This window comes from Erpetoichthys calabaricus, chromosome 1, assembly GCF_900747795.2.
Source record: "Erpetoichthys calabaricus chromosome 1, fErpCal1.3, whole genome shotgun sequence".
Taxonomy (NCBI): domain Eukaryota; kingdom Metazoa; phylum Chordata; class Cladistia; order Polypteriformes; family Polypteridae; genus Erpetoichthys; species Erpetoichthys calabaricus.
The window spans coordinates 256484067-256498286 of record NC_041394.2 but is presented as its reverse complement, the minus strand read 5'-3'; positions in this window follow the sequence as shown (position 1 = coordinate 256498286).

Genomic DNA, 14220 nt, shown 5'->3' with positions numbered 1-14220 from the left:
GCATGATGGTCACTCCTGTTCCCAAGTTGTTCAACAGGAGCAACCCACAGCCCCCTCCTGAGTGATGGCCACACGCTCCTTTTTGGGGCTTCACTCCTGCCCATCTGCTTCTGTTGGCTATACCGGCTTGTTTTTCTCTCTATCCCTCTCCTCCCTGCTTCTTAATCTCCACTGTCTTTTCTTCTGTTCTTTTCCTTTCTATCACTCCCTTCTCTTGTGCCGGCTCGCTCTTATAAGGTTCTGTAGGCGCAGTGTCTCAATCGCGCACCACAGGAAACTGATGAAGCAATTGAGAAAGACCGCTCCTTCATGTGCGGGTGCATCTCACCTCAATTACTCCACCAAATGACCACATTTTTTGAGCCCCGGACCCGCGAGAGACTATGCTCACACAGATTTTCTTTTTATACATGTTTGTTTCCTTTTACACAATTTTAAAACAAAGGTTAAAAATTTTCTGGAGCAGCACCCCCACTAATTTTAGCTATGAGCCACTACTGAGCGTAACCTAATTTTCATAAAACAGTTCACACAAGTACCTGCCAAATCAGAGCAAGCTTAGCCCCTAGTTCAGGCTCAGAGCTTATCACTCTCTTACAATTATCAGTTGACCACATTAGAAGGAAATAAAAAAAAAAACATGTAAATTCACTTGTGATTGGGTCAATCAAACCACATATAGGCTTGGCAAGACGATGAATAGCAGTACCCTACACAGTCGATGATCAAATCCCTTAATTTTACACTGCCAAAGTGATGTACACAGGTGAGAGACCCTCTCTATTAGAGTGCTTTTCAGGTATGATGTGGAAGCTGGAGGTTAACTTGTGCGATACGACATTCCAAACAAACATTATTCACGGACCTGAAGACAGTACATAAACTAGAGATTATGTTCATATAGTATGATGCTGGATAGTAAATATGCAACAACATACAGCGAGATAAAACTCACCTGATATGTCTACTATCAAAATGAAATGAAACCACATCTCCGTATGACCTCAGCAGAACTTATCAACATTGTGGGGATGCCTATATGAAATATATCCTTTATATAGCATTTAATGTAGGACATTTATTTACGCACTCTTCTAAGTAATTAGATAATAGGCATTATCCTCACAGTTCTGTGTATGGCAAATAAACCACATAATAAATATAAATGTTGTCGTGCACAAACACAGCTGTTGCCGACCCTCAATGATGATTTTTCCCCAAGGAAAAAACTGTTTCTGCCCTATAAAAGAAGTCCATAACACACCCACAGGATGTTTATTGTTATATTGTAGTTCACTTGAAAATCTGCATAATGAAACGCAACTGAACTAACTAGAGATTGAAAGAAAGTAACTAATGAATGCTTTGATTCGGCACAAAGCAAATATACTATGAATGTCAAAAAACTAAATTGGAGGGTACTTGCTGTAGGTCAACATCACACATCTTGTATTTCTAACTAATGTGAGTTTTATTCCTATATGTACCACTTTACACTTACCTAAAGTACATTTTCAAGGTGTCTGTCCATTTCTGGAGATTATGTAAGTCTTGATGACTCATTTTTTTTTCTTGCATTCTCATTATTTGCAAATCTCTTAATATTATATCAGCATTAACATATCTCCCTAATTTTGGTTTAATTTGTAATTTTCACAAGTTTACTAACTATAATAGAATTAATGTTGTTGGTATAAATTAGAAAGAGTAATGATCCAGAGACAGATGCCTGAGGGTTTTCACTGTTGACCGAACACCTATGCAACATTCTCCACCTAACCATACTTTTTGACTTAGGCTGATTATCCAGCTGGTTTTGTTAATTAAATTTTTTGCCAATGCCTTCCAGTTTCAAATTTATCATTAATCCACTGGAGTATGGTTAATAAAGGACTATAGATTGTGTATTTCTTTTTTTTCCCCCCAATACTACTGGTATAATCCTACCAGGCCCAGAGGTTTTGTTAGTTGTTTTTTTTTATATGTAAACACTTGGGAATTCTAGTTCTTGCTTGTTATCAATTATGTTTTTTTGTTCATCTGTTACATTAAATTTTAAAAAATGTTGAATGTTCAAATTAAATTCAAAATCGTTTGCTGTTTTTCTCAGCTTCCACACTTTTTCCAGGCTCTTATCTTCAGATGATTTTTAATCTGTATTTTCAAATTCTTATATTTCAGTATCCACAATTTGTTTACCCTTTTCAATTTTCTTGTGTCTATTTCTTTTACACACTTATTTTGAGCTTGGATCAAAATAATTCTTAAAGGACAACATTTGTTTTTTTTTCCAATTTGCATGTTCTAAGAACATCCTCAACCTCATTAAATCCACTTATAAATATGTCTTTCCTTAGATGTATAGCTGCAAATTTTTAAAGTTGTATTTCAAACTTAACACTGTTGTGATTTCTGTTGTTCAAAGCATAAAACAGTTCTGTTTCTCATTCTCAATTAACGGATCCAGCTTGCATGCAAGTTTTCTTTGGCCAGCATCAATATAGCTAGGAGGAAAGCACCTGATGCTCATTCACATGGAGTTTGAAAGTAGTTGAATATTTTCCTGCTCCAATCATAGCTTGTTTTCAAACCCTCTGTGTTCCTCTGCTGAGACTCAGACTGTCGTGGATAAGATTAATTGTAAGCATTCATTATGCTTCTGAACATAGTGGTGCCTCACATTGTACTTTTATGATTATGACTGTTTAATTGGTTAAGCACTTTGTAATGATGGCATTATACATGCTACTTTTGTCATTTTTCAGTATCAAATTTCCTTTTATGACATGTAGACAGACAACTTAATAGGTAACTTGCCGGGTGAATTTTGAATGTTACTTTCTGTCTAATCAGTAAAAAAGTTACATGACTGTACACAGCCAATGTTGATTGTCATGAGAAAGAAAATATGAATTTAAATTAAAACTTGCTGTTGCATTCTGAAGTTTAAATTCTTGTTCGATGTCTTTTTTGTACATTTTTGATCATTTTATTTATGTTAATATTACTGCTGTTAATTATATGCATTACTGTATATATTTGATTTTGTCTCTAAGCTTTTGTTGTGTGCCTTGTGCTTTGTTGGTTGTTTCCCAAGTGGTGGGACCACCCTACCAGGGACTGCCCTCAGCCCTATAAAGGTGAAAGGTTTCCCACATTTCCTGTCGTCTCATTCAAAGTGCTTGGAAATCGGTTTGTGCTTATTGCGATTGCTTGATTTTTGACATTCTGCTTTTTTTTTTTTTTACTGGTATTATTAGTATCCATTGTATTAGGACTTGGACTAGCTATTGGATTGCCGTGTTACATAAAACTCCTTTTACCTTTTGTGCTCCACTGAGCTTTCCTTTGCTACAGAGCATTTTTGTACTAAAAAATGTTTATTTGTAAAGATTGTATGTGGCTCTCTTTGTTACTAGCCAGAGTTTTTTGATGGTGTTTCACTCTTTCACTCTCACAGCTATTTTTGGAACTGTTCAGGACTTGCATGGTTTGGGACTCTTAAATACATAACACTTGCTTGTTTGTAATGATACTAACACCAGAATGAATTCAGTGCAACATATACTCGATAACTCCTTATTTTGCATAGATATACTGCACATTTTGACAGGTTTGAATAGAGTTAAATGTGTATGGGGTAAATGAGTGAGTTACTGGATGAGTGTGTTCATTGTGTGAATGAGAGGATGTTTCTTTTAAAATGTGTGGGACTGGTGGGAATGGAGGAGTATTTACAATGAGATCTGCCCCTAAGAGTATTGGTACTGCAAGAATTTGTCCTCAGGTGAAATTTACTTGAGTTTTCTCCAGGAACTCTGTGCCGTTTCCACAGTCTGCTGTTACTGGCTGAATGGGAACTATAACTTGTCTCGTATGTGGCTATGATCGAAGAAGCTTTGTGGTGGATTAGTGTCACTTTTAAAGCTGGCATGCTCATACTGCTGAAAAGGGTTCAGCTCCCTGGGGTCAGTGCATAAAGAAAATGGTATAAAATACCATATTTACAGTACAAAATTATACAGTAAACCATTTTTCTGACAAACTGGATTATAAAATAAAACATATACCTTTTGTTTTTCTGGTAAGGTGTAATTTTTATGGTCATTTTAGTAACAACATTCCTTAATTCAGACTTCAGATCCTAAGATTTTAAAATAAACATTTAAATAACCACTTTTTCCATTAAACTGATAGAACCCCTGGCTTTAGAATAATATTGAAATATTAATATCAAATAATCAAATCTCTTTACTAATGATAAAATTTCATATTGTTTCATGAGAAAAATTCTGCAATATTTTAAAAATGTTAGCTTGATTATTTAGTTGATAGATAGATAGATAGATAGATAGATAGATAGATAGATAGATAGATAGATAGATAGATAGATAGATAGATAGATAGATAGATAGATAGATAGATAGATAGATAGATAGATAGATACTTTATTAATCCCAAGGGGAAATTCACAGTTGAGGTATTCAAGCAAAGCTGTTGGATTCTCCCATTGATCTGCTGGATGAGAAGACAGAAAGATTATGTGTTCAGATATGTCCTCATGTGGGATTGAAGACTGATCCACAAACCACAACATCTTCCACAGGTACTGCATGGAAAATCTCTACTGAGGCTGTGCCTAGCTTATGTCTTATCCTTCTTGCCTAGATTACATGAGACCTTTCTTTTCAAAAGGTCTCAACACTCTGAAGCAGACTTGTCTCCAGAGACATCTTTCTTGGTCTTGTGGTTTCCAGATTGTGATGTTGATATTACAGGCCTTTAGATTTCCTTTAAGGCTATCTTTGTAATAGTCTTTGCTGGATTGTCCAAGCTTGTGATGGCCCTCCTTCAGCTAGCCATACAACAGGAACTTAATCCTGCTGTCAGAGTCAGTACTGTGATTTGAATCCACTAGGTCAGGTTATGAAGTCAAAAGCCTTAACCGCTACACCACACTGCCTGCATTTCTCCAGGATTCACAGGTTGGAGACCCTATCTTGCTACATGATTTTGCAGATTTTCCTTAGACAACTCTGATGGAATTGCTCGAGCTCCTGGATATGAAAGTGGCCTGTGGTCCACCCCTCATAGCAGTAAAGCAGTGTGCTAAGGACAGCAGTTCTGCAGGTGGCTATCTTGATACTGAGCTTAATGCCTTGGTCCTTCCTGAGCCGCTTATCGAGTCTGCCAAATGCAGAAATCACCTTGGCAATGAGCAGAGTAACTTCTACATCCAGTGATTCATTGTTTCAGATGGTGCTACCTAGGTAACAGAATTTGTCCACAGACATTATTTCTTTGTTGTCAATTATGATAGATGGTGTTGGTGAAGTGTCCTGAAGAGTTAGTACCACACAAAACAAGGACTCTGTTTTTGCCAAGGTTTATGTGTTTTCAGGCAGCTGAAAATCTGTCCATGATTTGCTGGATATCCTTGTGTGTATTCCACAAGAACATAATTATCAGCAAAGATAAACTGTCTCAGAAGAGCCTCAGACAACACTGACTTGGAGTCAGCACAAATGGAATAGCATGTCATTTGCATGAAAGTGAATGTAGACTCCTCAGTTACAATCATCAAAATGGTAGCAGAGAGAATGGACAAGAGGGTAGGCACTAAAATGCAGCCTTGCTTCACACTATTTACTTCTGAATATAGCTCAGACACCTCCCCATTTTCCTGGACTCTAATCTGCATTTCATTACTGTCTGAAGTGATCAAAACAGGTGTAGCTACCTGGTAGGTGCATAAAGAGGTAAGCCTCGTTTAACCCTTTGAACCTTGCCCTCCCCAGCAATTTTTAAATATTTCATCCATCCATTTTCCAACCCGCTGAATCCGAACATTGAACACCAAATATTTTGATTTATTAAATTCAAATTGTATTATATAATGATAGTATGATAATAATCCACCATGTTATAACAACAGATTGATACTATAGAAAAACGTTTTTCCGCTTTCTTTTTGAAACCTATGAGAAATAACAAAACTGACATGCAGGTAAAAAAAAACAGCAGTGTAACTTGCATGACTTGTGTAACATCACAACTAGTATATTAGGTGCATAGTGACATAAAGCAAATTCCAATATTCTAGCCAGCAGAGTTATCACAGCAGAAGGGTGTAGTGGCCTCTTCGGAATATGCATCAAAAGTAGAGTTGCGTAATAGTGGCAGAGTATAACATATATGTGCAGGCTGTGATAGACAGATGGGCCATTATACCAGCCTTTCGGGTATATACTGTTATGCTGGCCCAAAACACCAGTGTGCCAGGTTCAAAGGGTTAAGGGAGAGAGCAGCGCTACTCCTGAAGAGGACTGCTCTGTCTCTGTAAGTGGATAATGGCATCATGTCTACCTCTATCCACGGTGGACGCCGTTCATCCCACAGCCGCCTACATGCATAGTTTATAACTAGGAACTTCCAGCAGCATTCTCCACCTATTTCCATTACCATTTCTCTGTTGCCACAGGACTTGACATAAGAATTTGTGTGACTTTCCTCTCTGTTCCAGTGTAAGTCTGTTTGCCTGACCAGCACAAAGAAAGTTTTAGGGTGTAGACTGGTTGTTGAATGCCCTCACCACCCTCTTGCATACTTATACACAAAATGCCACAGTTGCAGTTTTGGCCATGTGTAGGAAAGTCTCAGCAGCTGCCCTATTTAGTCAATTCTTACAAATACAGGGGAACACAGTTGTGCTATTCTATCTCCAAACCCACAGAGATTCAAGCTTAAACCACAGTACAATCATCACCGTTTTTCAAATATAGAGAAATTCCTCAAGTGTTTGTTTTAATTTTTACTGAAAACCTATCTTTGTTTAAATTGGCTGCTGTGCTTAAGCTATCAAGCCACTTTAACAAGCTGTGATCTGAGTTGTCAACAGAAATTAATTTCTTTCTTTGAAGGTCCACATAACATATTCATTAATAATAAGATTATACTGCACTTCAACAAAGCATGGCATGGTGCCTATAGTGTGCTTTGCAGCATTTAATAAGACAGAACAAGCAACATGCATTTTGTCCAAAACTCTTATTTAATTTCATATTCACATCTTCAGTATGTCATACCCATCTTACACTGATTAGAGTACTTAAAAGTACTGTTTATGTGTCAAAGCTACAAAGAGATGAGTGGCACACTTTTGGGTAGCATTTTTGAAAGCTCATTAGAATGTTATTTAATTATTGCATGCTTATTAAAACATATGTTAAACTTATAGTACTTTGATCATTTCCCCGTTTGCTGTATTTTAATAGTAATTTCTTTTACACCTGTAAATGAGAGTAGCTGATATATACAGCTGATGCTGAAATCCTCAGTTGACATGAAATTTTTAAAAACACCTTTGATCTCATCTGCAGCATTCTATACATTATGCAATTATTCCATCATAAATAAACATAATAAATCAGCATGAGGAGGCTGTTGAGCTAAAATAATCCAATAGCAGTTATTTGGTGCAGGAATGAGCAAAATGTGGCTTCCTGAACATTGCACCTTAGTTACTGTGAAAGCTTTACTGCATTGTTTCTGTATTTGTTATCTAGTGTTCTTATTTATTGTTTTTGTTTTATTGTCTTTGGAGACTGTAACAGAAGTGGGTTTTGTCATACTGTCAATGCAGAAGCATGTCAAGGAGGCCAAATGCATGGACAAATGTGTTTATTGTGAATGAACCATGAGTATACAGATACAACAAAGTGAGAAACAGAAAGCACAAAAAAAACAAAAACAAACTCTGGAATCTTTCTGGATGTATCTGCAAGGGTCTCTTGACCTTTGTCTATCCACTACTGTGTAGTCATACCACAGAGCACTCTGTTTTCCAGAGATTGTCTCCCTCTTCCCACCTTTAAGTCTGCAATGTACTTAGTTTAAATCTCATTCCAGGGGTCAGAGGCAGTACTCCTCTTGATCACAGACAACAAGCTAGTAATTCTGAGGAGAGAGACTTTTTAGAACTACAGCATACATTTAGCATTCCTGTCTCTTTCTTTTTGCATGTTTCTTTTCTGCTGTGGATTCAATAACATTTTTCATTAAACATCTTTATGTGAAAGGTATTCTTTTATGTTTCTCTTAACTACGCAATGAGTGTGGTTTCAGCTTGCAAGCAACACAAGAATTTATTTGCAAGGACTACATACTAACAATGGATATTCAAATGTATACAGTAGTTAAGTGGATATTTTGATTCATTTTCACCTTCATTTTCCTGGTAAGGTGTAAGGTGACAACTTGCCACACTGGATTAACGAAGTCACTCTATTCTTTGCCATTTGCTTGTGTTTAAGTGTAATAACAGCAATAATAATACATTTAAATAGCACCTTTTTTGCACAATGATTACCTGCATTAAGAAAAAATGTGCAGCATTGAAAATATGCTTTAAATGAACCAAAAAACTCCTCAAGGTATTGCAGCTGTCCTCATAACAAGCAAATGGAAAATGATGGAAAATATGAAAGTCTCTAACAGCTCCTGGATTTTAAATTCCCACAGAATATGCAAGGCACATCATACATACAAGAGGAACAATTTCCATATGTACAGCACGCTTGATGTATCAGGCAGTTAACTAGCCTACTGCAACAAATAGTCAAATTAAAAACTTTATATTTTTGTACCGTTTTGGTATTACATGATGGTAGCATCATCAACTCTGCCATTTTCAGTTTTAGTTGCTGTGATGCTTTACTAGTGGAGTGCCTCCTTGCAGGCAGGTGTGCATGGTAAAGTGAGGTCCATGGCTGATTGGTGTCTTTTAAATAAGTAATCAAAAGACTTGTGTCTTCAGATGGGGGTGTGGTAGCGAGGTGAGAGCGGTTCCCGTGTGTGATGCAGAAGTGGATGGCCCTGCACATAGAGCACAGGTGCAGGATCACCTGTGACCCTAATTGACGTGGGAACTGCTGGTTGCCGCAGCTGTGCCACATACCCACTTTAAAAGGAAAGTGTGAGTGCAAGGAAAGATAGAAGGGAGGTTAAAGGGAGAAAGAGAAAAGAAGAAGGCAGGATGCAGAATGTGAGAGAGAATGAGCAAGCGAGCGTGTGAGCAGAGACGGGCAACGGTGTGGAGAGCCCCTGAAGGGGAGTGAGTGGCCAACATCCTGGGGGCTTCTGTAGTGGATCGCTCCAGATGAGCGATTTGAGGGAGCTGGAGTAATCAGGTGGCTACAGAAGCCCAGGAAAGCAATGGGAGTCAGAGGCTTGGAATTTGAGCCCCATAGTGAGCATTATGGCCTTTGGGAACCAGAGCCTAGGTACGGAGAGGGAACCTTACCATAGGCATGGGACAGCAGGGACCTAGACCTGTAGAATGTAAGCTGTGCCTGTCAGTACAGCGACTCCTCTGCTGCAAGGCTCACATGGAATAAACAAAGCAGATGCAGCGTAAAAGAACAATGCACATGGCTTTTAAAAAGAACCATTTCCTGCCAGATGGTTTTAACCTCGCTTTAATGGATTTATTTATTTTCTGGTGTTAACCTCCACCTCACCTTTGTGTTATCCATCCATTCATCCATTATCCAACCCGCTATATCCTAACTACAGGGTCACGGGGGTCTGCTGGAGCCAATCCCAGCCAACACAGGCTGCGTAAGGCAGGAAACAAACCCCGGGTAGGGTGCCAGCCCACTGCAGGGCACACACACACACACACACATCACCAAGCTCACACTAGGGACAATTTAAGATCGCCAGTGCACCTAACCTGCATGTCTTTGGACTGTGGGAGAAAACCGGAGCACTTGGAGGAAACCCACGCAGACACAGGGAGAACATGAAAACTCCACGCAGGGAGGACCCGGGAAGCGAACCCGGGTCTCCTTACTGAATTTTTTGAACACTTCTTTCTTTCTTGAATTGCTTTAATGAAAGCACTGAGCACTTTGCACCTTCCCTTTGATTTTTGTGGTGTCCTTATTTGCCAAGCTCATCCTTCGGAAAAATATCGGCTGTAGTGGAAGAGTCTACTGGTCAGATCTGGTAACGTGGTGCCGACCAGTACCATCACGGTGTGCGAGTGATGCTGTGGCAAGGGAAGCAAAAGAAAACTAACCTTTTCAAGACTTTTTTTTTACTTTCGGAATACAATATTTTTGTTTTATTTATACATTTTTACTGGCTGTCTGTTGTGGTTTCCTGGTATCTGTATACATCTGGGAATATTAATAATGTAAATACAAATTAATAAAATTTAATTATTGACAGGAGTGTCTGCTGGAGCGGAAAAAAAAACTAGTGGACAGTGTCCAAACTGGGCTATTCAAATTCAACTTTATTATGATACATACAGAGTACAGTAAATTCTTCCTTGCATGGCTGACCAGCATTCATGCATAAATGAAATCATACTGCATATTTTTGTAACAAAAAACACTGGATAGAGGGCAGTATTTTGGTTGAGTGCCTAGTGCTGCACCCTTTCAGTTTGAATCCCATCTCAGTCATTGCCTGTGTAACATTCACATATTCTCAACACGTCCACATGGGATTTCTCTTACCCTTAGGTGCATGTTGGGACATCTGACAACCCCTAGATTGCACTGTGTCACATCATCTAGGGTTTGTTAGAGCATTGTCTCTAAAGCTGCAGGACTATGTGCCATCTCCCCATCACTTGTGGTTTGGATGGATAGATATTTCTGCTCCCTTTTTTGTGTCTGGATTACTAAACCATTACATATACAGTATATATACACCCCAATTTTATTGCAGGGGTATTGCTTTAATTACACAGTGCCTTATTGTGTCTTGAGATAATGTTGCTCTCTATTTTTCCCCAATTTTTTTCTTTCATTTTTAAAAATGAGATGTGAAAATCTCTAGCAGATGCTAAAACCTCCAGCTTCCACTTTAAATCTCCTTGAACTCAATTTCTTGGAATTAGAAATTATTTTGAGACAAGAGAAATATTATTACTGACAATTATGCTTCATCACTGATTACATTTGAAAATACTGCAGTTGTTTGTACTTAGTTTATTCTTAAGTATTCCTATATTGCAGTATAGCAAAAGTCAATGCTAATCTTGCAGCCGAACGACAGCAGATGCAATACATTATTTCAGTCTAAATAACTTTAGGAAATGCAACACACACTTGAAAACACAGTTAGGATACTTAGGTTACACATCTCTGGCTGCCTGACTACACTGACAGACACGGGAGTGCCTTTATTTGGTGATCACTTAGTGTTGTACTTTTGCTAATTATCTATTGCATTGTCTTCTGTGTTGTATTGTTTTTTAGTATTTGACTGAACTGAAATATACTGCATACTTTTGTTGCCCTTTATTACTTGTGGAGGATGCAGCTATGTTTTCTTTTTTAACTGACAAACATAGCAAAATAAGGAAGCAAGAAACAGCCAAAGAGCAGGCCCTTGGAATAAGTGGGTAAAACAGACAAGTAGACCATAAAGTTAAGAACAGACTTTGAAGAAAAGGTACTATGAAGCCTTCCTTCCATTATAATGCAGTTATTACTGTTGCTTTCTCATGTTTTTTTATGCTCTTATTTCATAACCTTTTTTGTTGTATAGCTAAAAACCTCTTGTTTTAAATTTGCAGTCCGGTAGAACTTTTTTCTTGGACTTGGAAACCTAGTGTATGTTCCTCATAATACATTCAATAAATTAATTTAAGTGTTCATTTTCTATGAGAGAGATATTTTAGAGGGATACACATCTGCTCATTGTGTTTATGGTAACCAAAAAATATGGTTAAGGGAAAAATAGTCAAGAATAGCCAGCTTAAACTGTTCAGAAGGATTACTTTCTCCTGGAAATTGTTCCATTAGAGTATTTGTTTTCCTCTCCTGCGTTACAACCTAGAATACTTCGTGTTAGTTAAATTTGTTTACTTTTTGAAATATGATGATTATATACATTTTAATCTGACATTCTGTTAATGGGTTAGTTTTTGAATTTGTGAATATATTAATTTTTATATTTTACTCAAATTGAATGTGAATGCAAATCCGTTTATGTGCTCTGAGTTTGTCTTCTGAGAATGTGAGAAATATGAGTTGAAGTTTTTATACCTTACATAATTTTTAGTTCCTAACACCCATTATATGTTTATGTGTAATATCCTTCTCACTGGAATATTAAGAACTTCACACTTCACTTTGTTTGCAAAATAGATCATCTTTGCATTTATGGCAGTCTGCATCCCCTTTGAAGGTACATTACCTCCATCTAGTGTACTGGAGTGCGAGATTGAGAGTAAGACACAGAGACTGGGGTTATTGAATGGTGCTAATTCATCTTCTCTTTCCTCCACAGACAAGCAGAAGGAAAGCCTGCCTAAGACTCTGCCTATTTCCTTTGTGAATACATCTCCTAATAAGACCTCACTTCCGGCCATGATTCCACCAATTCCTGTCTCCTCTGTATATAACCAGACACGTTAATCCTCTTGTTTAGTCTTTATTTGGATTCAGTCTTGAATGAGTACTAGTTATGTTGGTTTGGCTTACAGTAAACGGGGTGGAATCCCCCAAATCATTACCCTGTTTGTTGTGCTTTCTTTACAATGGTCAGTTCAGATTCTCCCACCCTGACCTGTTTTGACTACAAATATACTAGCCAACGCCCGCCGTAGCATAAGGCAGTGTAAGAATAGGAACGGAAAACGGTGAGAAAGGAATTCAGAAGTCAAGAAGAAATAAATACTTCTTGAAAGACGCAGTGTGCATGTAGAATTTCCGGCCAAGCACGATTACATGTGAAAGTGATAAATAAATCAGGCTTTCCGAATTTACGTACTATGGCCATGGCATCCTGATAGTTTTGTTGCATGTATTTTGGACTTCCTGGAAATGTGGACAGTAATATGATCATTTTGCCTACTCGCACGTTATTTTCAGGGTTTACTTGAAGTGCGTCTGAAAGTCCTTTGTATTGTTCCATGCACAGATCTTGTTGATGTAAGAGATAGTTGAGACGCACGCCCTCTGTTTTAACATACGCATCTACGACGTACTGTTGGAATAGTTTGCCGCTGGAGTGCAAAATACTAAATGTATTCCTCATTGCTAATCTGTACGCGTAAAATTGGCATAGAATAAGCCTTATTTCCTTTTATGGTTCTTTTATCGGGAACATGTACATCTGTGTGCCAGACAATGTCTCCGTAAGGGAATAAAAGTGAGTAAACCATAGGATTGCAATTCATATTGAGCGTGTAAATCTATTTACGGGAGTTGCCCATGGGATAGATGAAATGTCCCTTTCGGAAGGCTGTTCGCCATCTTCTCCGATGAAAATCGCTGCAACATCGGTGTGACATCTCGGGGCATTGTATCATCATAAATCCTGCCTAGGGTTTTCCTTGAAAACCATTCGTACAAATGCTGTTGGACTGGAATGAGCGATTTCATGCATGTGTTTGTATGATTTAGCGAAGGAGTTGGTGGTTCTGAGCATGGAATCTAGCTGGAGAAGTAAATTTTCGCTGCATACAGAGTTTGCTTTATTTTGTAATCGTACTTCAGTAGCTTGCGCTGTGTCAAAAACATACAACTGTCCTTATCCTGGAGAGGTAGAAGTGTTAGCATGTAGTGGAGAGATTTGGTGATAAATTTGCCCGTGTATTTTAAAACAGTATGGTCTGTGGCCAGGAGGTTGAATTATCTGTGCACCCATAGAAGCAAACGCTAGAGAAGAGTTGTATTCTCGAATGTATTCACGATAATTTTTAGCTTCTGATGTTTGCTGTGTAAGAAGCTGTTGTAAAGACACAGGTGGTTCCCGCAAGGGTGGTAAAGCTACTTTACCGTTGTGGCAGCACCATGAGTACTTGTTGGATGTATTATGCTCAGCAGGCCAGTATTGTGCATGACATGGAAGACGACGAATAGGAATCGAGAAATGCCGTGTCAGCTGCGTGTGGGCGGGACCGGTTTTGAAGTGGAAGTAGGATGAACCAGAAGAGAAATATATATATTGTAAGAGATACCTTATTGGATCCATTTTTAACAATATCTCTCACTCCAAATCATTTTTTATTTCACATTGGTTTCTTAAACATTTTTTCTTTCTGTTCTTTAATGGAGATAAACCAACATCGAATGTTCTATCATTTCTGCTAACATACGTAATTCACATAAACCATTTTCATGTTTGCCCTTGATTGTTGAAGCTGAATGCAAACCAGTATATCAAAGTCTCAGCCCGGTCAGTCAAACATCCTCT